Source organism: Bufo bufo, chromosome 5, assembly GCF_905171765.1.
Source record: "Bufo bufo chromosome 5, aBufBuf1.1, whole genome shotgun sequence".
NCBI classification, from domain to species: domain Eukaryota; kingdom Metazoa; phylum Chordata; class Amphibia; order Anura; family Bufonidae; genus Bufo; species Bufo bufo.
The window spans coordinates 389,284,224-389,309,189 of NC_053393.1; positions in this window are offsets into that span (position 1 = coordinate 389,284,224).

The following is a 24,966-nucleotide window of genomic DNA, read 5'->3' on the forward strand; positions in this document are numbered from 1 at the left end:
GCACCCAGACAGAGGAGAGAGGTCCCGTAACAGAGAATCTGGCTTCATGTCAGCACAGAATCAGTCTTCATGTCATAGCAGAGAATCAGGCTTCATGTCACCCACCACTGGAACAGGCCACTATCACATATTTAGGCCCTGGCACCCAGACAGAGGAGAGAGGTCCCGTAACAGAGAATCTGGCTTCATGTCAGCACAGAATCAGTCTTCGTGTCATAGCAGAGAATCAGGCTTCACGTCACCCACCACTGGAACAGGCCACTGTCACATATTTAGGCCCCGGCACCCAGACAGAGGAGAGAGGTCCCGTAACAGAGAATCTGGCTTCATGTCAGCACAGAATCAGTCTTCATGTCATAGCAGAGAATCAGGCTTCACGTCACCCACCACTGGAACAGGCCACTGTCACATATTTAGGCCCCAGCACCCAGACAGAGGAGAGAGGTCCCGTAACAGAGAATCTGGCTTCATGTCAGCACAGAATCAGTCTTCATGTCATAACAGAGAATCAGGCTTCACGTCACCCACCACTGGAACAGGCCACTGTCACATATTTAGGCCCAGGCACCCAGGCAGAGGAGAGAGGTCCCGTAACAGAGAATCTGGCTTCATGTCAGCACAGAATCAGTCTTCATGTCATAGCAGAGAATCAGGCTTCACGTCACCCACCACTGGAACAGGCCACTGTCACATATTTAGGCCCCGGCACCCAGACAGAGGAGAGGTTCATTCAACTTTGGGTTGCCCCGCAATATAATGGTAAAATGAAAATAAAAATAGGATTGAATGAGGAAGTGCCCTGGAGTACAATAATATATTGTTAAGGGGAGGTAGTTAATGTCTAATCTGCACAAGGGATGGACAGGTCCTGTGGGATCCATGCCTGGTTCATTTTTATGAACGTCAGCTTGTCCACATTGGCTGTAGACAGGCGGCTGCGTTTGTCTGTAATGACGCCCCCTGCCGTGCTGAATACACGTTCAGACAAAACGCTGGCCGCCGGGCAGGCCAGCACCTCCAAGGCATAAAAGGCTAGCTCTGGCCACGTGGACAATTTGGAGACCCAGAAGTTGAGTGGGGCCGAACCATCAGTCAGTACGTGGAGGGGTGTGCACAGGTACTGTTCCACCATGTTAGTGAAATGTTGCCTCCTGCTAACACGTTCCGTATCAGGTGGTGGTGCAGTTAGCTGTGGCGTGGTGACAAAACTTTTCCACATCTCTGCCATGCTAACCCTGCCCTCAGAGGAGCTGGCCGTGACACAGCTGCGTTGGCGACCTCTTGCTCCTCCTCTGCCTTCGCCTTGGGCTTCCACTGGTTCCCCTGTGACATTTGGGAATGCTCTCAGTAGTGCGTCTACCAACGTGCGCTTGTACTCGCGCATCTTCCTATCACGCTCCAGTGTAGGAAGTAAGGTGGGCACATTGTCTTTGTACCGGGGATCCAGCAGGGTGGCAACCCAGTAGTCCGCACACGTTAAAATGTGGGCAACTCTGCTGTCGTTGCGCAGGCACTGCAGCATGTAGTCGCTCATGTGTGCCAGCCTGCCCAGAGGTAAGGACAAGCTGTCCTCTGTGGGAGGCGTATCGTCATCGTCCTGTGTTTCCCCCCAGCCACGCACCAGTAATGGGCCCGAGCTGCTTTGGGTGCCACCCCGCTGTGAACATGCTTCATCCTCATCCTCCTCCACCTCCTCCTCATCCTCGTCCTCCTCGTCCTCCGGTAGTGGGCCCTGTCTGGCCACATTTGTACCTGGCCTCTGCTGTTGCAAAAAAACTCCCTCTGAGTCACTTCGAAGAGACTGGCCTGAAAGTGCTAAAAATGACCCCTCTTCCTCCTCTTCCTCCTGGGCCACCTCCTCTTCCATCATCGCCCTAAGTGTTTTCTCAAGGAGACATAGAAGTGGTATTGTAACGCTGATAACGGCGTCATCGCCACTGGCCATGTTGGTGGAGTACTCGAAACAGCGCAACAGGGCACACAGGTCTCGCATGGAGGCCAGTGATTGGTGGTGAAGTGGTGCTGTTCCGCAGTGCGACTGACCCGTGCGTGCTGCAGCTGAAACTCCACTATGGCCTGCTGCTGCTCGCACAGTCTGTCCAGCATGTGCAAGGTGGAGTTCCACCTGGTGGGCACGTCGCATATGAGGCGGTGAGCGGGAAGGTCGAAGTTACGCTGTAGCGCAGACAGGCGAGCAGCGGCAGGGTGTGAACGCCGGAAGCGCAAACAGACGGCCCGCACTTTATGCAGCAGCTCTGTCATGTCGGGGTAGTTGTGAATGAACTTCTGCACCACCAAATTCAGCACATGCGACAGGCAAGGGATGTGCGTCAAACCGGCTAGTCCCAGAGCTGCAACGAGATTTCGCCCATTATCGCACACCACCAGGCCAGGCTTGAGGCTCACCGGCAGCAACCACTTGTCGGTCTATTGTTCTATACCCCGCCACAACTCCTGTGCGGTGTGGGGCCTGTCCCCCAAACATATGAGTTTCAGAACGGCCTGCTGACGTTTACCCCGGGCTGTGCTGAAGTTGGTGGTGAAGGTGTGTGGCTGACTGGATGAGCAGGTGGAAGAAGAGGAGGAGGAAGCTGAGTAGGAGGAGACAGGAGGCAAAGAATGTTCCCCTGCGATCCTTGGCGGCGGAAGGACGTGCGCCAAACAGCTCTCCGCCTGGGGCCCAGCCGCCACTACATTTACCCAGTGTGCAGTTAGGGAGATATAGCTTCCCTGGCCATGCTTACTGGTCCACGTATCTGTGGTTAGGTGGACCTTGCCACAGATGGCGTTGCGCAGTGCACACTTGATTTTATCGGATACTTGGTTGTGCAGGGAAGGCACGGCTCTCTTGGAGAAGTAGTGCCGGCTGGGAACAACATACTGTGGGACAGCAAGCGACATGAGCTGTTTGAAGCTGTCTGTGTCCACCAGCCTGAATGACAGCATTTCATAGGGCCAGTAGTTTAGAAATGCTGGCATTCAGGGCCAGGGATCGAGGGTGGCTAGGTGGGAATTTACGCTTTCTCTCAAATGTTTGTGAGATGGAGAGCTGAACGCTGCCGTGTGACATGGTTGAGATGCTTGGTGACGCAGGTGGTGGTGTTGGTGGTACATCCCATGTTTGCTGAGCGGCAGGTGCCAACGTTCCTCCAGAGGCGGAGGAAGAGGCCGAGGCGGCAGCAGCAGAAGAGGTAGCAGGGGGAGCCTGAGTGACTTCCTTGTTTTTAAGGTGTTTACTCCACTGCAGTTCATGCTTTGCATGCAGGTGCCTGGTCATGCAGGTTGTGCTAATGTTCAGAATGTTAATGCCTCGCTTGAGGCTCTGATGGCACAGCGTGCAAACCACTCGGTTCTTGTCGTCAGCACATTGTTTGAAGAAGTGCCATGCCAGGGAACTCCTTGAAGCTGCCTTTGGGGTGCTCGGTCCCAGATGGCGGCGGTCAGTAGCAGGCGGAGTCTCTTGGCGGCGGGTGTTCTGCTTTTGCCCACTGCTCCCTCTTTTGCTACGCTGTTGGCTCGGTCTCACCACTGCCTCTTCCTCCGAACTGTGAAAGTCAGTGGCACGACCTTCATTCCATGTGGGGTCTAGGACCTCATCGTCCCCTGCATCGTCTTCCACCCAGTCTTGATCCCGGACCTCCTGTTTAGTCTGCACACTGCAGAAAGACGCAGCAGTTGGCACCTGTGTTTCGTCATCATCAGACACGTGCTGAGGTGGTATTCCCATGTCCTCATCAGGAAACATAAGTGGTTGTGCATGAGTGCATTCTATCTCTTCCACCCCTGGGGAAGGGCTAGGTGGATGCCCTTGGGAAACCCTGGCAGCAGAGTCTTCAAACAGCATAAGAGACTGCTGCATAACTTGAGGCTCAGACAGTTTCCCTGATATGCATGGGGGTGATGTAACAGACTGATGGGCTTGGTTTTCATGCGCCATCTGTGCGCTTTCTGCAGAAGACTGGGTGGGAGATAATGTGAACGTGCTGGATGCACTGTCGGCCACCCAATTGACTAATGCCTGTACCTGCTCAGGCCTTGCCATCCTTAGAACGGCATTGGGCCCCACCAAATATCCCTGTAAATTCTGGCGGCTACTGGGACCTGAGGTAGTTGGTACACTAGGACGTGTGGCTGTGGCAGAACGGCCACGTCCTCTCCCAGCACCAGAGGGTTGTAACGCACCTAGTTGATCAGTTAGGATCTCAACTGCGGAAGCAATGGACATCCACTATTATCCCACCGCCCTTGTTTTTGGCTGTGGGATTCGCGGTTACTCAGTATGTACCCCATGCGTCTCTTTCAGTCTTGGGCGGAGAGTTTGGGGTAACAAAATCATTTACCGCTATCCATCTAATTAGTTACTGCTGGAAAGGAAGGTCCCCCAGTATTACAGGAGTCACAAGTTAGTATAAGCTTGTGCACAGTTCAGAGTTAGTATATAGTATGCCCTCAGTTTAGTATATAGTATGCCATAGGTTCAGGGTTAGTATATAGCATTTCCTCAGTTTAGTATGTAGTATGCAGTAGGTTCAGAGTTAGTATAGCATGTCCTCAGTTTTAGTATATAATATGCAGTAGGTTCAGAGTGAGTATAGCATGTCCTCAGTTTAGTATATAATATGCAGCAGGTTCAGAGTTAGTATAGCATGTCCTCAGTTTAGTATATAATATGCAGCAGGTTCAGAGTTAGTATAGCATGTCCTCAGTTTAGTATATAATATGCAGCAGGTTCAGAGTTAGTATAGCATGTCCTCAGTTTAGTATATAATATGCAGCAGGTTCAGAGTTAGTATAGCATGTCCTCAGTTTAGTATATAATATGCAGCAGGTTCAGAGTTAGTATAGCATGTCCTCAGTTTAGTATATAATATGCAGCAGGTTCAGAGTTAGTATAGCATGTCCTCAGTTTAGTATATAATATGCAGTAGGTTCAGAGTTTGTATAGCATGTCCTGAGTTCAGAGTTGGTTTGGGAATATCGCCTCACACCAGCAGGAACCACCCCACTCTGAGTTCCAGGACCTTAATCAGAGCAGGTAACAGGCATATACTTGCGGTTAGTTGATCCTGGCTAGGAAGCCAGCAGTGGGGAAGCCAGTGGCAAGAATGTAGGCAGTCCTTCACAATGTTGTTAGGGATCCAGGTCTGGATATGTGGACAGAGTCCTCAGATGCAATGGAGCTAGCAGGGTGCGCACTCCATTAGTGGAACACCCTGCTTAGCACCTGTCTTCTATTTATAGCCCGGAGGTAAGTGGGCGGAGTCACAGGGAGCCGCTGCGATCCAGGCTGTACTGTTACAAGGGTTCACTAACACCACCACGACCATGTCCACGTCCGCGTCCCTTACTAGATGTTTTCCTCATTGTTCCCGTTCACCACAAAAAGAAAAATATTATTCGGGCCAATGTATTGAATTAAAATTCAGGCATTTTTTTACAGACACCTAACACTGTCTGGCTATCTATTTAGGTACCGTATTACACTAATACAGGCACACCAGTAATGACAGATTTAGCTGAATATAAATGTGAGGCCTATTTTTTAGGCGCTGTGTGACAGGTATACGTTTAATCACAGAATTAGACTTGTATCTGCACTGTAGCGTGTGTGTTAAGTTTTTCAGAATGACCCTATCCGCACCTTGAATCTAATATACCCTTTTAGGGATAGCTTTAAAGTAGGCCTGATATAGCAGAAACTACTAATTTTGAGAATGGCAAATTTGGGAATTGTTTTTCAACCCAGAACAAAAACTGTGCTTTTACGGTCACTAAAAATAACTTGACCAGCTAAAACAGTACTGATTTGGAGGAATATAAATGTCAGGCCTATTTTTTAGGCGCTGGGTGACAGGCTCAACTTGCCACTGATGTAGTATATGGCCAAAAAATAACCACACTATTGATGGTTAAATGCACTTGGGTGACACAGGCTCAGCCTGCACCTGATGTAGTATATGGCCAAAAAATAACCACACTATTGATGGTTAAATGCACTTGATGAAAGCCTGACCCTGATGTAGGATATAGCAAAAAATAACCACACTATTGATGGTTAAATGCACTTGGTGACAGGCTCAGCTTGCACCTGATGTAGTATATGGCCAAAAAATAACCACACTATTGATGGTTAAATGCACTTGGGTGACACAGGCTCAGCCTGCACCTGATGTAGGATATAGCAAAAAATAACCACACTATTGATGGTTAAATGCACTTGGTGGTAGCTTGTGCTGGCGCACCACAAGCCACAAAATGGCCGCCGATCACCCCAGAAAAAAGTGATATAAAAACGCTCTGGGCAGCCTAAAAAAAGTGAGCAATTGAATATCAGCACTTCAATGATCCACAGCTGGAGATCGATCACTGAATTAAGTCTTTTGGAGGAGTTAATCTGCCTAATCTCGCCCTAACGTCGCAGCTGCAACCTCTCCCTACGCTTGTATCAGCAGAGTGACGTGCAGCGCTACGTGACCCAAGCTTATATAGAGGCTGGGTCACATTCTGCACTGGCCAATCACAGCCATGCCAATAGTAGGCAAGGCTGTGATGGCCTCTTGGGGCAAGTAGTATGACGCTTGTTGATTGGCTGCTTTGCAGCCTTTCAAAAAGCACCAAGAAAGCGCCGAACACCGAACCCGAACCCAGACTTTTACGAAAATGTTCAGTACAGTTCGGGTTCGCTCATCCCTAGTCAACACCCCATATGTGGTTGTAAAGTGCTGTATGAGCACACAGCGGGGCTCAGAATGGGAGGAACACTGTGTGGCTTTTGGAAGGCAGATTTAGCTGGAAAAATTTTCAGGCACCATGTCGCATTTTAAGACACCCTGAGGCACCCCAACAATGAAAGAACCCCCAAAGTGACCCCATTATGGAAAATACACCCCCCAAGGAATTTTTCAAGGTGTGCACTGAGCACTTTGGCCCAATAGCCGTTTCATGAAATTTGAAAGACTTGGCAGTAAAAATGAAAAATTTCGTATTTTACAAGAATATCTCGCTTTAGGCCCAAATTTGTCATTTTAACAAGGGGTAGCAGGAGAAAATGCACCCCATAATCTGTTACCCATTTTCTCCTGATTACGTCAACACTCCATATGTGGTTGTAAAGTGCTGTATGAGCACACAGCGGGGCTCAGAATGGGAGGAACACCGTGTGGCTTTTGGAAGGCAGATTTAGCTGGAATAATTTTCAGGCACCATGTCGCATTTTAAGACACCCTGAGGCACCCCAACAATGAAAGAACCCCCAAAGTGACCCCATTATGGAAAATACACCCCCCCCAAGGAATTTTTCAAGGGGTGCACTGAGCACTTTGGCCCAATAACCGTTTCATGGAATTTAGAAAGACTTGGCAGTGAAAATGAAAAATTTCATATTTTACAAGAATATCTCGCTTTAGGCCAAAATTTGTCATTTTAACAAGGGGTATCAGGAGAAAATGAACCCCATAATCTGTTACCCATTTTCTCCTGAATACGTCAACACCCCATTTGTGGTTGTAAAGTGCTGTATGAGCACACAGCGGGGCTCAGAATGGGAGGAACACCGTGTGGCTTTTGGAAGGAAGATTTTGCTGGAATAATTTTCAGGCACCATGTCGTATTTGAAGATACTCACCCCAACAGTGAAAACCGCTAAATCGAGGCTCTAGGGGTGCCAGAACATAAAAGGAAATTTAATAAAATGACACCTTTCAATGTATTCATCTAGGGGTATAATGGGAATTTTTAAGGTTTTTATTTTATTTTTATTTTTTTATTTTTTTGGGGGAGCTATTATTGGATTGCCAAATGGAAAAATGCTCAACTGAAAATGTCTTGGATGGATTAATTAAGAAATTAGTGAAATGGACTTCATGGATATCAGTGGAGGTGTGATAAACTTGAAAGCACTCTCCAATGCAGAGGCCCGGTTTAGAGGGGCAGGTCTGACAGTAGTGAGTGGTGTCTTTCCTAATCCCTTTAACCGAGCAAACTCGACACCTTTTTTGGGGTCGCCTTTTTTTTTCTGTGGGGGGGGAAGTACTCCAGGGAAATGCTGCCCACGTATTATTCCTGATACCCCTGAAGCACTGCTGGATGAAAAACTACCCGTTCCTGAACTCCAAAAATCTATTTTTTTATAATTTTTTCCTGAAATTCCAAGAAGGTCCCCCCATGACCAGCTGTTCTGTGGATGACAAAGGCATTATATAGTGACACTTGCGTTAGGTACACAGCTAATTTTTTGTACCACACCTTAGATTTTCTTAAGGCACTGTAGGGCTGTAGTACCTGGTCTGAAAGATCTATTCCACCCATGAACTTGTTGTAATCCTGGATACACACAGGCTTGATGTTCTGCTCTGTGGTTCCTCGGACTGGGACTGGGGTGGACTGATCTGCATGGAGGGTAGTCAGCACAAGAACATCCCATTTGTCCTTGTATTTTAGCAGCATCAAATTTTCTGAGCAAATAGCCCTGCTTTCCCCACGACGCACTGTCTGATCTATAAAGGATTTAGGGAGCCCTTTTTGATTTCTTCTAATTGTGCCCCATGTGCCCATGCCTCTGGCAGCAAGGCACTTCAGGAGAGGGACACTATTGTAAAAGTTGTCCAAATACAGATGGTATCCGTGGTCCAGCAGGGGGTGGACTAAATCCCATACTATCTTCCCACTTATACCCAGAACCGGGAGACAATCGGGTGGCTCAATTTTGAAATCTTTTCCCTCGTAAATACGAAAGCTCAGTGTATACCCAGATACACTTTCACAGGCCTTATTCAACTTCACACCATACCTAGCCCTTTTATTGGGCAGGTACTGGCGGAAATGTAATCGGCCTTTGAAGTGGACCAATGATTCATCCACTGAGAGACATTTTTGGGGGGTATATACTTGACCAAATTTGGAATTGTAGTGGTCAACCACTGGCCTAATTTTAAAGAGTCTGTCATAACTGGGGTCGCTTGGGGGTTGGCATTCATTATTATTGCTGAAGTGTAGGAATCTTAGAAGAGCTTCGAAACGGGCCCGGGGCATGGCAAGACAGTGAAGAGGGGTGTGATATAAAATATCTTTGTTCCAATACGAACGTATTGTTGTTTTTTTTTATAATGCCCATGCTTAGGAGAAGTCCCCAAAACCTTTGCATTTCAGTCGTGTTAGTAGGGGTCCATTTGCGGGGCCTTGAGAGATAACTGTCTGGATGGGAGGCAATAAATTGCTCTGCATATATATTTGTTTGTTCCACCATCAAGTTAATTAGGTCATCAGTGAAGAATAATTGGAAAAAATTAATTTCACTGAAACCTGTTGTATCTACATTGATGCCTGGAGTGGCTGTAAATTCAGGCACCTGGGGCACATAGTTATCTGCGGGGATCCATGAAGAGTCACTTGTACGGGGCTGCGACTGCGCACTACCCCTAGGACGCCTACGAGGGGGTTCATCATTAGATGAATCATCTGAGGAAGATGAAACTAAAAATGTCACTTCATCTCCACTGTTGGAGTCAGTGTCCTCAAAAAGTACGGCATATGCCTCTTCGGCAGTGAAAAGCCGTTTAGTCATTTTAAACTGTAAACTAACGTAGATTTTTTTTGTCTTTTATTTAATATATAAAAAAAAAAAAAATAGAACAGCAGACTAAAATACTGTATATCCTTTAGGATAGGATAAAAACTCCCCGAGTCACATGGAAATTATTGACAGGTGTCACAGGTAGCACAGATGGCTGGCGATGAGCCAGGGGTCTAGTATGGGGCACAGAATAGTGCCAATATCCTTACTGGGGTAGAAAAGGGCTTAATTAATGTATTATTTTACAGTATTAGGTGGCACAAAGCCACATGGGGCATAAGAGACTTATATTTTACAGAATGGTGCCACTCAAGCACAGGACACGAGTATATACACACAGGAGGATGGCACACCTATTGACGGTTATTTATTTTTATTTTTTATGTAACTCGGGAGTGTGTGACAGGTGACTTGACGGACAGACAGGCTAGTGTGACAGGTGTCTTTATTGAACGGACAAACTGGAGTCACAGGTGTCTTGATGGACGGACAGACTGGACTGACAGGTGTCTTGATGGGCGGACAGGCTGGAGTAGTAGGTGTCTTTATTGAATGGACAGACTGGACTGACAGGTGTCTTGATGGGCGGACAGGCTAGTGTGACAGGTGTCTTTATTGAACAGACAAACTGGAGTCACAGGTGTCTTGACGGACGAACAGGCTGGAGTGACAGGTGTCTTGACGGGCAGACAGTTGTCTTAACGGACGGACAGGCTGGAGTGACAGGTGTCTTGACGGGCAGACAGTTATCTTAACGGACGGACAGGCTGGAGTGACAGGTGTCTTGACGGGCAGACAGTTATCTTAACGGACGGACAGGCTGAAGTGACAGATGTCTTGACGGGCAGACAGTTATCTTAACGGACGGACAGTAGTGACAGGTGTCTGGATGAGGCGATGATGAGAGGACTGGACAGGACTAATCTCACTGACTGGTCCAAATTAGGCACAGAAGAGTGGCAAATCGGTACTGAAGGGGTTAATTATGGGTTAATTATGTACTAAGCAGGGGATGAGGCACAAAAGTGACTACAGATGACAGATGACAGGCTGTTGATGAGGCACAGAACTGATCTGTGTCACTGACTGGGGCACAGAAGCAGCTTTTCGGCACAAAAGGGGTTAATTCGATCTGGTAGGTATCTACAGCAACTTTTCACAGCAGCTTTTCACACTCTCTCCTTCTCTGATCGCTTCCCTGACAGGAATTGGGACGATCAGAAAAGGAGAAGCACATTGTCACAACCAGACAGCTGAGAAGCTCTGACAGAAACCGTTCAGAACCTCCTCCTTGAGTTTTCTTTGTTTTGGTTTCAGTTCCTCATCTCGTTAGCCTATCTCAGCTGTCATGCAGTTGGACTGATTGCTTCCCTTTAAATTCCTCCCCATAATGCAGTAGTGTGTGGCTTATACAACTTCCTGGATTGTGTGTGCATGCTGTTCCTAGTTCCCAGTCGTCTGCAAGATAAGTGCTGTATATGTATTTGTGATTTTCTGTCTGCTGGATCCAGGTGACCCTGACTCCCTCCGTGTCTGTGTAGGGAGCCGGTGGTCGTGTCCCCTCACTATTGTAGGGTCTTCAGGTGTTAGATAGTCGAGGTACGTGGATATGCGACCATTCACCTTTGGGGTGTTCGCATAGGTTGAGCAGTCAGGGAGAGTCTGCCAGGTCCATGCAGGGCTCTCCCTTTTGTTCTTTAGTTGTGGATCCAGTAAATCATTGATTATATTGCATTGTCTTGTTTCCTGTACACCATCCGTGACATTATAAGCCGCCAAAACCGTCTCAAGCATGGATCCGGTTTCACTTTTGGCTGAACGCTTACAGGGTCTTTTATTGGAGGTAGCTGATCTCCGTAAGACTTTTTCTCAGTTTCAAGTGACCGGTTCAGCTTGCGTTCATGGAATTTGTTCTGAGCCTAAGATCTCGCTCCCGGATACGTTCTCCGGGGGTAGTGAGAATTTTGTGCGTTTTAGAGAGGCTTGCAAACCCCAATTTTCGCCTTCTTCCCCATTCCTCTGGTGATGAGGAACGGAGGGTGGGGATCATTATATCGCTGCTCAGGGGTAACGCTCAATCCTGGGCCTTTTCGCTGCCGGAGGGGGCACGGCCCCTCCGTTCAGTGGATGAATTCTTTTTAGCCCTGGGTCAGATATATGATGATCCGGATCGTATTGCTCTGGCTGAGTCTAGACTACGTCTGTTATGCCAGGGTAAACAATCCGCAGAGATATACTGCTCAGAATTTCGGAGATGGGCAGCTGATACTGGTTGGAATGATGCTGCACTCCGAAGTCAATTTTGCCATGGTCTTTCAGAGGGATTGAAAGATGCATTTTCCTTTCATGAGAGGCCTATCTCCTTGGACTCTGCTATGTCTCAGGCCGTTCGTATTGACAGGCGTCTTAGAGAGAGAGGAGAGATCTCTCCTTCCTGTCATACTCAGTCCCGGGACAGTGCAGCGGTCTCTTTCTGTGCGCAGGGGTCTCAGTCGCTGTCAGCTCCTTCTGAGCAGGAGCCCATGCAGCTGGGGTTGATTGCCTCTGACAATAGAAGATTCAGCTCGCATGGGAGGGTTTGTTTTTGTTGTGGAGGTATAAAACATTTGGCAAATGTTTGTCCCTCTAGGAGATACAGGCAGTTTTCTGGGAGTAATAAAGAAACAAAAAGGAAAAAATCTTTTAAAAATGTTCCGTCTGTTACTATTGGCAGGGTTGAGGCGGAAATTGAAGGTTTTCCGTTTGCTTGTAGTTCCCGTTTTGTCCTGCCTGCTAGGGTGGCGCTAGAGAGCAAGAGCATTTTTTGTGAGATTTTTGTGGATAGTGGAGCAGCTGTCAATCTCATTGATAATCAATTTGCAATAACTCATGGTTTCCAGGTATGCACTTTGGGAAAGGATATTCCTGTTTTTGCTATTGATTTCGCTCCACTTTCTCAGAAATCATTAAAGGGCATAGTTCACAATATCCGTTTAATTGTGAGTGATGCTCATGTTGAGGATGTGTCATGTTTCGTCCTTAGCGGTTTGCCTACTCCTCTAGTGTTGGGGCTACCCTGGCTCACTAAACATAACCCCACCATTGATTGGCAAGCGAGGCAAATAAATGGTTGGAGTGACTTTTGCAGAGAGAATTGCCTCACGACATCTGTTTCTGAGGTTTCTACTAAGACTGTACCACCTTTCCTCTCTGAATTTTCGGATGTCTTCTCTGAGAGTGGAGTTCAGGATTTGCCCCCGCACAGGGAGTACGATTGCCCTATTAATCTCATCCCAGGTGCCAAGCTGCCTAAATCTCGTTTATACAATCTTTCCCAACCTGAGAGGGTCGCTATGCGTACTTATATCTCTGAGAGTCTGAGAAAAGGACACATACGACCCTCGAAGTCACCTGTTGCCGCTGGTTTTTTTCTTTGTTAAGAAAAAAGATGGTTCTTTAAGACCTTGTCTGGATTTCAGGGAGCTGAACAGTATCACTATTCGTGACCCTTATCCGCTTCCTCTGATCCCGGACCTGTTTAACCAGGTTGTTGGGGCTAAAGTCTTTTCCAAATTAGACCTAAGAGGGGCATACAACCTGGTCAGGGTCAGAGAAGGAGACGAATGGAAGACGGCCTTCAATACCCCTGAGGGCCATTTTGAGAATTTGGTTATGCCTTTTGGTTTGATGAATGCCCCAGCCGTTTTTCAGCATTTCGTGAACAGCATTTTTTATCATTTAATGGGAAAATTTGTATTAGTGTATTTGGATGACATTTAGATTTTTTCTCCTGATTTCAAAACTCATAAGGAACACCTACGTCAGGTCTTGCTCATCCTGCGGGAGAATAAATTATACGCAAAACTGGAAAAATGTGTGTTTGCGGTTCCAGAAATTCAATTTCTGGGGTTTCTTCTCTCCGCTTCTGGTTTTCGCATGGACCCCGAGAAGGTCCGCGCTGTGCTTCAGTGGGAGCTTCCTGAGAATCAGAAGGCGCTGATGCGTTTTTTGGGCTTTGCCAATTATTACAGGAAGTTTATTTTGAATTATTCCTCTGTTGTTAAACCACTCACTGATATGACCAGAAAGGGGGTAGATTTTTCTTCCTGGTCGGTAGAGGCGCGTAAGGCCTTTTCTAATATCAAGGAGAGTTTTGCTTCCACTCCCATCCTGGTACAACCTGACATTTCTTTACCCTTCATAGTTGAGGTTGATGCTTCTGAGGTAGGGGTGGGTGCGGTCTTGTCTCAGGGTTCCTCTCCTGCCAAATGGCAACCGTGTGCCTTTTTCTCGAAGAAACTCTCCTCCGCAGAGAGAAATTATGATGTGGGAGATAGGGAATTGTTGGCCATCAAGTTGGCTTTTGAGGAATGGCACCATTGGCTAGAGGGAGCCAGACACCCTATTACCGTGTTTACTGACCATAAAAATCTGGCCTACTTGGAGTCAGCCAAGCATCTGAACCCGAGACAGGCCAAATGGTCTTTGTTCTTTTCAAGGTTTAATTTTGTTGTCACGTTCCGCCCTGGGGTTAAGAATGTGAAGGCAGATGCCCTGTCACGTTGTTTTCCGGGAGGTGGGAATTTTGAAGACCCGGGTCCCATTTTGGCTGAAGGTGTGGTGGTCTCTGCTCTTTTTCCTGAATTGGAGGCAGAGGTGCAGGCAGCCCAGTCAGAGGCTCCTGATCTTTGTCCTCCTGGGAGGTTGTTTGTGCCTCTCGCTTTGAGACACAAGATTTTTAAGGAACACCACGATATGGTCCTTGCTGGGCACCCGGGGGCAAGAGCCACACTGGATCTCATCGCTCGGAGATTCTGGTGGCCTGCGCTTCGTAAGTCGGTTGAGGGTTTTGTGGCAGCCTGCGAGACTTGCGCTCGTGCCAAAGTCCCTCATTCACGGCCATCAGGTCCTCTCCTTCCCTTACCCATTCCTTCCCGTCCTTGGACACATCTGTCCATGGACTTCATAACGGACCTGCCTCGTTCCTTGGGGAAGACTGTGATTCTGGTGGTGGTGGACCGTTTTAGCAAAATGGTGCATTTCATCCCTTTTCCTGGTTTGCCCAATGCTAAGACGCTGGCGCAGGCATTTATTGACCACATTGTCAAATTGCATGGTATTCCTTCAGACATAGTCTCTGATAGGGGCACGCAGTTTGTTTCCAGATTCTGGAAGGCTTTCTGTTCTCGCTTGGGGGTTCAGTTGTCATTTTCTTCTGCTTTCCACCCGCAGTCGAATGGCCAGACAGAGCGCGTCAATCAGAATCTGGAGACATATCTGCGCTGTTTTGTGGCGGAGAATCAGGAGGATTGGTGTTCTTTTTTGTCCCTTGCTGAGTTTGCTTTAAATAACCGTCGTCAGGAGTCCTCTGATAAGTCACCATTTTTTGGTGCATATGGGTTTCATCCGCAGTTTGGGACTTTCTCGGGAGAGGGGTCTTCTGGTTTACCTGATGAGGACAGATTCTCCTCGTCTTTGTCAATATTTGGCAAAAGATTCAGGATAATCTAAAGAGCATGAGTGAGAGATATAAGCGTGTGGCAGATAAGAGACGTGTGCCTGGTCCGGACCTGAATGTTGGTGATCTGGTGTGGTTGTCTACCAAGAATATCAAATTGAAGGTTCCCTCCTGGAAGTTGGGTCCTAGGTTTATTGGGCCTTACAAGATCCTGTCGGTCATCAATCCTGTTGCCTACCGTCTTGATCTTCCTCAGACTTGGAAGATCCATAATGTTTTTCATAAGTCCTTATTGAAACCTTATGTTCAACCCATTGTACCCTCGCCTTTGCCTCCTCCTCCGATTATGGTTGATGGGAATCTTGAATTTCAGGTCTCTAGGATTGTGGATTCCCGTCTTGTCCGCGGTTCTCTCCAGTACCTCGTTCATTGGGAAAGTTATGGTCCTGAGGAGAGGATGTGGGTCCCAGTGACGGACATTAAGGCCACTCGTCTCATCAGGGCTTTCCATAGGTCCCATCCTGAGAAGGTGGGCTCTGAGTGTCCGGAGTCCACTCGTAGAGGGAGGGGTACTGTCACAACCAGACAGCTGAGAAGCTCTGTCAGAAACCGTTCAGAACCTCCTCCTTGAGTTTTCTTTGTTTTGGTTTCAGTTCCTCATCTCGTTAGCCTATCTCAGCTGTCATGCAGTTGAACTGACTGCTTCCCTTTAAATTCCTCCCCATAATGCAGTAGTGTGCGGCTTATACAACTTCCTGGATTGTGTGTGCATGCTGTTCCTAGTTCCCAGTCGTCTGCAAGATAAGTGCTGTATATGTATTTGTGATTTTCTGTCTGCTGGATCCAGGTGACCCTGACTCCCTCCGTGTCTGTGTAGGGAGCCGGTGGTCGTGTCCCCTCACTATCGTAGGGTCTTCAGGTGTTAGATAGTCGAGGTACGTGGATATGCGACCATTCACCTTTGGGGTGTTCGCATAGGCTGAGCAGTCAGGGAGAGTCTGCCAGGTCCATGCAGGGCTCTCCCTTTTGTTCCTTAGTTGTGGATCCAGTGAGTCATTGATTATATTGCATTGTCTTGTTTCCTGTACACTATCCGTGACACAAATAGTCCCTCCCTAACCCCCCCTTACCTGCCCCGATGCGCTGCGATTGGTCCCTCTGCAGTATTGGACCAATCACAGCGATCGCGGGCGGGTCAGAGCTCCGATGCAGTTCCTGCCGGAGTCTCTGGTTGCCTAGCAACCCCAGCACGCCGGCTTCACTGAACCTTCAGCGCTTCGCTCCTTGCGCTGACAGAGAAAGCCGATCACGTACATGCACGTGGGGATGCGGTGAGGCACCACATTCCCCCATGTACATGTACGTGATGTTGCATGAAGGGGTTAAGGGACATTTAGGCCACCCTACACCACTATGGCATTCCTACACCTGGGTACCATCTACCACCATATCACTAAAAGGGGCCCTGTGCCCTTGTTGCTTCACTGCAACTGGCATAACGACAAGCATGTACTTTAAGGAACCCCAAGTAGTGCGCCCAACGACTGCAGTTATATGTTCTAAAGCCCTTTTTGGGGTGCATTAGTGGCACAAAAAAAGTATCTGCCGTTGTGTGGTGAAGTGATTAAATTACAGCCCTTTTTGGCGTGTATTAGTGGCAAAAAAATATATATTTGCCATTCAGCGGTGCAATTATATGTTCTAACTAAAACCCTTTTTGGCGTGAATTAGTGGCAAAAAATATTTATTTGCTGTTCAGCAGTGCAGTTGTATGTTCTAAAGCCTTTTGTGACTTGTATAAGTGGGAAAAAAAAGGCTTATTAGCCGTTGTGTGGTGAAGTGCCAGACAGAGAAGTGCCAGGTCCTGCACAGGGAAGTGGCAGAGGCCTAAATGTTTCTGGCGCAGGCACAGGTCGCAGCAGAGTAAGGGGGCGTGACAGCAGGAGTCTCAGCAAGAGGTCTGAGCTCCCAGTGTCATCTAGCAGTCGTGTCTTGACCAGCAACCCAGCGGTTTTTGAATGGTTGACTCAGTCATCCACTTCGTCCCAAGTGACATCAGACACCCCCAGCCAAGAGTCGGTGGGTTCGTCAGACACAACCCTTAGTTGGCATGGCTAGAGAGCAGGCCCTGTGCCCTCACCTGTCCTCAACCTGCCTTTGTCCTTTTCAGTTCCCTCAGCCAGAGTAGTATTATATGCTGTGGGCTCAGCTCCACTATACAGCGAGGAGAAGCTACTAGAGGACAGTCAGCAGCTACTGGCTAGCCAAGATGTGGAGGAGACATCCGCCTCTTCCTCTGGTAGGCGGGCAAGTAGTGATGAGGAGAATGGCGTGGGTGCTGGTGATGCGAGCGGTTAGGCTCCTGACTTTGAGACCATTGAGGAGAACAACTTTGAGACCATTGAGGAGGACATCAGTGACGTGCAGACAGTACTCGATGATGATGATGTAGCTGATTACACTTGGGAGCCGGGTGAATTAGGGGCTTCATCATCATTGGGAGAAGAGGGTGTTAGCTTGCCCGTGAGGCAGCGGCGGAGCCAGCATGTCTCTAGCGTGACCGGGAGTCAACAGGGTGGCAGCAGTGGGAGGTCGGGAGCCAAACGTGCCCAGGGTAGACCACCCACTTCGCAGGAGCCTACCTGCCTGGAAAGTAATGGTGCAGGAATTCACAGAAGCAGCGGCGGTAACTGTCAGTCAGTGCAGTGCAGAGTGTTGGGGGTAAAATCACCTACTCGGCGGTGTGGCAGTTTTTTGTTAAGCCGCCGGAGGATGTGAACATGGCCATTTGTCGAATCTGTGGGCAGAAGGTGAAGCGTGGCCAGGGTTCCAATGTTGCGTTAACATATGCAGCGTCACCATAGTGGCATGGGAGAACCGCAGCTCCGATGTGGTGATCCAGCCTACCGCAGCAACTGCTGCATCACCCAGTGGCACGCACCCGATTTCAGGCAGTCAAGGCTCCACCACCTCAGCCAAAGGGAGCTGTCTGTCCTTCCCATCATCTGCTGGTCCTGATGCTCCTGTTCCTCCTCCTACTCCTCGTCAGTCATTCCTTCAGCAATCGATCACCAAAGTGATTGCCAAGAGACAACAGTATGTGTGCACTCATCCAAAGGTGCAGAAGCTGAATGTGCTCCTGGCCAAGTTGCTGGTGCTGCAGTCCCTCCCTTTCCAAGTGGTGGACCCTGCACCTTTCAGAAAACTGATGGCTTGTGCCGAGCCGAGGTGGAGAGTCCCAAGCTGTCATTTCTTTGCCAAAAAGGCAGTACCAGCCCTGCACACGTATGTAGAACAGAAGGTGGGCCAGCCCTTGAGCCTGTCGGTGTCTGCCAAAGTGCACGGCAGCGCCAACGTGAGGAGCTGTAACTACGGTTAGGGACAATACATATCCTTTATGGGCCACTGGGTGAATGTGGTTCCTGTACAGCCACACCAGCAACTTGGCCAGGTGACGCCACTTCCGCCTGCACATTCTCACGGCGTTGGTCCTGCGACAATGTCCGCCTCTGCCTCCTCATCCTACACCGTGTCCTCAGCCTCCACTGCTGGGACAATTCACAGTGCCTCCCCACATGTGCAGGGCAAGGCGGTGTCATGCTGTTCTGCACCTCGTTTGCCTGGGCGGAGTCACACAGGGGAGGGACTGCTCCTTGTCCTTCATCAAGAAATCGAATCCTGGTTTTCTCCGCGACAACTCAAAATCTGAACCATGTAACCAACAACGGGAAGAACATGGTGTCGGCGCTGCGTCAAGGAGGGCTGAGCCATGCACCTTGCATGGCACACGTGTTCAATCTGGTTGTCAAGCGGTTCCTGAAGTCTTCCACACATCTGCAAGACATCCCAAAAATGGCCAGGAAACTATGCATGCACTTCAACCACTCATACACCGCAAAGCACACCCTCCTTGAGCTGTAGCATCAGAACGGCATCCCCCAACATAGGCTGATATGCGACGTTTCCACCCATTGGAATTCTACCCTCCATATGTTGGACCGACTATACGCACAGAGAAAGGCCATAAACAATTTCTTGATGATCCAAGCGGAAGGAGTAGTCCCCTGTGTAACTTCGATGTCAGCCAGTGGCATCTCATGTGTGACACCTGCCGTTTGCTCAGGCCCTTTGAGGAGGCCACGTTATTTGTCAGTCACCAGGACTACGGGATGAACAACGTTATTCCACTGCTTCATGTCCTGGAACAGATGCTGGAAAATCTGGCTGGTCAGGGGACTGGAGAAGTGGCACCTAGATCTCACAGCCACATGAGCCCTGTGGGGGCTGAACTGGAGGAGGAGGAGGACATTAGAGCACAAGCAATGTGTAGTGAAATGGGTGGTTTTTCTACACAGGTGACAGGAGAGGAGGAGCAGGAGCAGCCAGAGGAGCTACAGGGCGATGAGGAAGATGAGGCAGGGGACCCAGACACACAGTGGCAGTATGCAGTGGAGATGGAGGCAGGGAGTCCCGCTGAGTCACTTGCACAAATGCCCCGATGCATGCTCACTTGCTTTGCTCATTCGGCAGAGGGATGACTTCTGGCTCTCCACATTGTTGGACCCTCGCTACCGATCCAAAATGGGGGCCTTTTTTACAACCGCTGAGAGGGAGGACAAACTGAACTACTATAGAGACATCCTATGTAGTCAGTTGGCTGCTGCCTATCTGCGCCATCGTCCATCCTCTCGCAGGTCTGACCGGGGGGGCCCTCTGCGCTCATGTTTCTCTGCCATGGCTGCTGTGGCTGATGAGCAGCTTTATTCACCCGCCTAGTGAAGTAACTACTCACCAGCAGCAGCTAGAACTGGAGCAGGACCTGAACCAGCAGGTGGTGGCATACTTGGACAGTACCCTGCCACCCCACATTGAAGATTCTCTGCACTACTGGGCAGCCATACTCGATTTGTGGCCACAAATGGAAGAGTTTGCCCTGGAAAAACTGTCCTGCCCGACCAGTAGTGTGGCATCAGAGCTGGTGTTTAGTGCGGCGGGGGCCATAGTTACCCCAAGAAGAACTCGCCTGTCCACCTAAAATGTGGAGAGACTGATGTTTGTCAAGATTAATCAGGCGTGGATAAGCCAGGATTTCCACCCACCAATGCCTAATGCATCAGACTACATCATTCAGGGTGCCACACCAACACTTCTACAAAAGAGACCGGTTTCTTCTGGCTAACTGCTCAGCTACTATTCTGATGATGCCACCTGCTTGATGCCACACATCTAATGCCAAGTGCTCCTTCTTTCACCCAACATCTTCAGCTGGTACTGGTATTGCCATCCACATTCCCACTCTGTCACCGGGTCACTCTGCGGTCTCCTGATGCTGCTGCCACCTCCACACTATGTCACCTTGCCACTCTGTGGTCTCCTGATGCTGCTGCCATCTCCACACTATGTCACCTTGTCACTCTGTGGTCTCCTGATGCTGCTGCCACCTCCACGCTATGTCACCTTGCCACTCTGTGGTCTTCTGATGCTGCTGCTACCTCAACACTATATCACCTTGCCACTCTGTGGCCTCCTGATGCTGCTGCCTCCACCTCCACACTCTGTCATTGTGCCACCCTGCAGCCTCCTCCTGATGCTGATGCTGCTGCCACCTCCACATGCTGTCATTGTGCCACTCTGTGCCCTCCTGATGCTGCTGCCACCTCCACACTGTCATTGTGACACCCTGTGGCCTCCTCCTGATGCTGCTGCTGCCACCTCCACACTCTGTCATTGTGCCACTCTGTGGCCACCTGATGCTGCTGTTGCCACCTCCACACTGTCATTGTGCCACTCTATGGCCTCCTCCTGATGCTGCTGCCACCTCCAGACTCTGTCATTGGGCCACTCTGTGGTCTCCTCATGCTGCTTCCACCTCACCACTTTGTCATGGGTCCACTCTGTGAATCTCTCATGCTGTTCCCACCCTCCCCACTTCAAGATTGGGCCACTATTTTGCCTTTCGGCCTGGCTGACATCATCATTTATTTGACCCTTCTTCTGATCTGTCAGATGGAAGGAAAAATAAGACTCACAACGGATCCTGTCTATGTAACAGCTGTAAGGCCTGCATGACATGGTCCCTATTTTGCACCAGAATTGGTTTATGATTTGGTAGCTAAAAGCAGGAGTGGGTACAAAACACAGAAGACATGCAAATATTCAATTCACATGTCATCTCTGTTTTGGATCCACTCCTGTTTTTTTTTGGCTTTAGCAATACTGATGGATTACTGACCAAATGCAGACCGAGTGAAGGCGGAAGCTCTACAGACAGGATCCGTCAACACAAACTTACTGCTGACACCATATCCACTCTGTCGGGGGGGAAATCTACTTGCATAAGCGTTTAATAGAACAGGTTCTTTAGACATCTATGTGGAATCAGCTGCCAATGGTGTAAAAGGAGTGCGGTTCTTCTTAACGCTAACATTGACCTGTAAGGCTGAGTTCACACTTGAGTTATTTGGTCAGTTTTGGCACCGTAACTGCCCAAATAAGTGAAGTGTGCAGTGATTCTAAGAGCGACACCTGTCATCTGCATGACATACTGACTCACAGTATTGTTTCACTACAACAGCAGACTCCCTATGCGTGTTACTGCAAGGCACAGTGTTCTACACCACTATAAAGGCTCTCTGCAGCCAGGAAATAGCCGTTTTGTAACGTGATTCACCGCAAATAAATTCGTATCGAACCAAATTTTTCAAAAAATTTGGCGAACCGTCCGAATCTAATTTTTGAGAAATTCGCTCTTCTCTATATGTAGCAAACATGACTGGCCCAGATATCATAGCAATAGGTATTCTCTGCAGACACGTAAGCATACCACGTCAACTAGACTGGAATGCTGTTAAGACAGTTCTCAGATATCTAAAAGCAACTCTACAAGTTTGAAAAACTCAAGCCAGCTATAGGACTAACAGGATAAGTAGTTGTTGAGTGGGGGTTTTGGAATAATGCTTAATTTTTTGTGTATTGCAACAACTACATTATGTGATTGCCTGTTTCCAGACACAGTGTTATGTTATTAATAAAGTACTGCTAAAAAAAAAAGACAGGAAGGGGTGGGTACTTGCTGCACATTTACACAGTGAGAGAGCTGAGAGAGGAAGAAAGCCAGAAACAGATATGCAGAGATTCTGATCTTACTGAAAGTTACATTCATATGTTTTGCTATTTAATAAAACCCTGTTGTTCATCGTGCTACTCCTGATGGAGACCTGACTAATCCGCTGCCAACAAAATCTGCTGACAGATGTCCTTTAAATACTCTGCCTATTTTGGGCTTCAGGATGTGGTGGGATTTTTTTTCATCTCTACTTTTTAAAAGCCACAACTTTTTTTTTACAAGACAAGTTGTATATTTTATGGTATCATTTTGGGGTAAATCTAATGTATTTAAATATATATATAATTTTTATGATTTTTTTTTTTGGGGGGGGTGAAAGCATGAAAATACATTAGCAATTATACTATTTTTCAGTGAAAAGTATACCGTAAAAATCAAAATAACTTTATTCTGCGGGTCAGTATGATTACTCTAATAACACATTTATATAGTTTTGAAATATTTTTCTTTTTTTGCACAATAAAAATAATTTTGTTTTTGTGCAAGCACACTCAAAAAACCATAACATTTTTTGTCAGTTAATGGAGCTGTTTTTACAGGAAGAGTTGTAGTTTTCATTGGTGCCATTTTAGAGTGCATAGGATTTTTTCACTTTTTATTGAATTTTTTGTGAGTTGGAATGAAAAAAAAACTGTGATTTTGCAATCTTTTATTTCTTTTTTTTACAATGTTCACTGTATAAAGTAAATAATTCATACAATAGTTCATTTTATTGTGCAGATCCTTATGGACATGTGATAGCAATTATGTATATATTTTATTAAAATAATTTTTATAAGTTTTCAGACTTTTTTTTTGTATTCTGCAGGCTGACAAGCAGATTGCTTGGACCCCATGCCAAACGACACATGGCGGTAACAGGCAGAGCTGCACACAGACTAGATGTCCTTCCTCCAGAGAACCCAGGAGCCCTTTTACCAAAGGTGGAACATACAAGAGAAGAACAGAAACAGTAAGCACTGCCAGGGCAACATAGACCTAGACACTGAACAAATAAAGATAATACAGAGATATCCTCCCTCCGGAGAAACTAGAAGCCCTCTTACCAAAGGTGTAGACAGGACTAGCAGATGTTTGTTCCCCATGATGAGTCCATTGGCGATGCAGCTACTATGGGCCCTTCAAATGAGGGAGCCTGGCCTTGGGTGGTCTCATCCTCTACTACCTCTACTGAGGTTTAGCAACTGTACATAACTCTGTTCTTTTAGGGGGAAATTTGCTCAATGTCATGGAAAGTGGATGCTGCAAAGGACAAACACCAGCCTAACTTTCTTGGATAGCAAAAGCAGACATCATAATAGAGGCCCATTTTATCTCAACTTATGGGCCTCTTTTTTGTTTATATACTGTATGTCACTCATTGGAAGTGGAACCACTGTGCCAACCAACAATATTTGGCTTAGGGCTAAACCTTAAGGCATTATCTTGGCGGTTCCTTGGTTTTCACCCTTTAACCCCAATACAAGGATCTGGACTTCACTTCAGGGAATGCATCAGGCTGCTCTTTCTTGGAGTAGTCTCCGTATGATTGGCTTCTGATCCACCGCAGTGAAGAGACACTTGTGCATAGCATTTAAGGGACCGTCACAACTCGTAGTCCTAGTAAAAGTAAAACGGTCATGGTCAGCAGAGTACATGGAAATTCGTGAAACAGTCCAAAGTCAGAGCAGGCAGAACAGGGTCAGTATTCAGGAACTAGCAGAAGTCAGTACATGGACAGACAATCACAAAACATAACACCTTTGCAGGACATCTGGGAACAGCAACTTATTGCTCAGGCACCCACTCACAGGGGAAGTGTCTAAAGTACCCTAGGGCCCTCCAGCCAATGGTTGGGGAAGATTATGATACATACTGCCCCTTTGAAAAGCAGAGGGAGCAAGAGAGGGCTGTCCTCTGCATGCTAGAGCACACAAGAGATCTCTGGCAGCCAGGATTGTTGGAAAAAGGGGGCGGTCAGGAGCACAAGGAGCTGCGGCACCAGCGGAAAGCAGTTGAGTAGAGCGGCAATGGGAGCAAACCGCCACTGTTTCACTTTATACAGTTAGGTCCATATACCGGTATATTTGAACAGAGACAACATTTTTCTAATTTTTGTTCTGTACATTACCACAATGGATTTTGAACAAAACAATTCAGATGCAATTGAAGTTCAGACTTTCAGCTTTAATTCAGTGGGTTGAACAAAATAATTACATAAAAATGTGAGGAGCTAAAGCATTTTTTTAACTCCATCCCTTCATTTCAGGGGCTCAAAAGTAATCGGACAATTAAATAATTGTAAATAAAATGTTAATTTGCCTGAAGTCTTGAACTTATGGACATCACCAGACGCTGTGTTTCCTCCTTTTTAATGCTCTGCCAGGCCTTTACTGCAGCAGTGTTCAGTTGCTGTTTGTTTGTGGGCCTTTCTGTCTGAAGTTTAGTCTTTTTTTTTTTTTTTTTAAGTTTAGTCCTTAACAAGTGAAATGCATGCTCTATAGGGTTCAGATCAGGTGACTGAATTGGCCATTCAAGAATATTCTACTTCTTTGTTTTAATAAACTTTTGGGTTGCTTTGGCTTTATGTTTTGGGTCATTGTCCATCTCTATTATGAAATGCCAACCAATCAGTTTGGCTGCATTTGGCTGGATTACAGCACACAGTATGTCTCTGAAAACCCCAAAATTCATCTGGCTGCTTCTGTCCTGTGTCACATCATCAATAAACACTAGGGACCTAGTGCCACTGGCAGCCATGCATGCCCAAGCCATCACACTGCTTCCGCCGTGTTTTACAGATGATGTGGTATGCTTTGGATCATGAGCTGTACCATGTCTTCGTCATTCTTT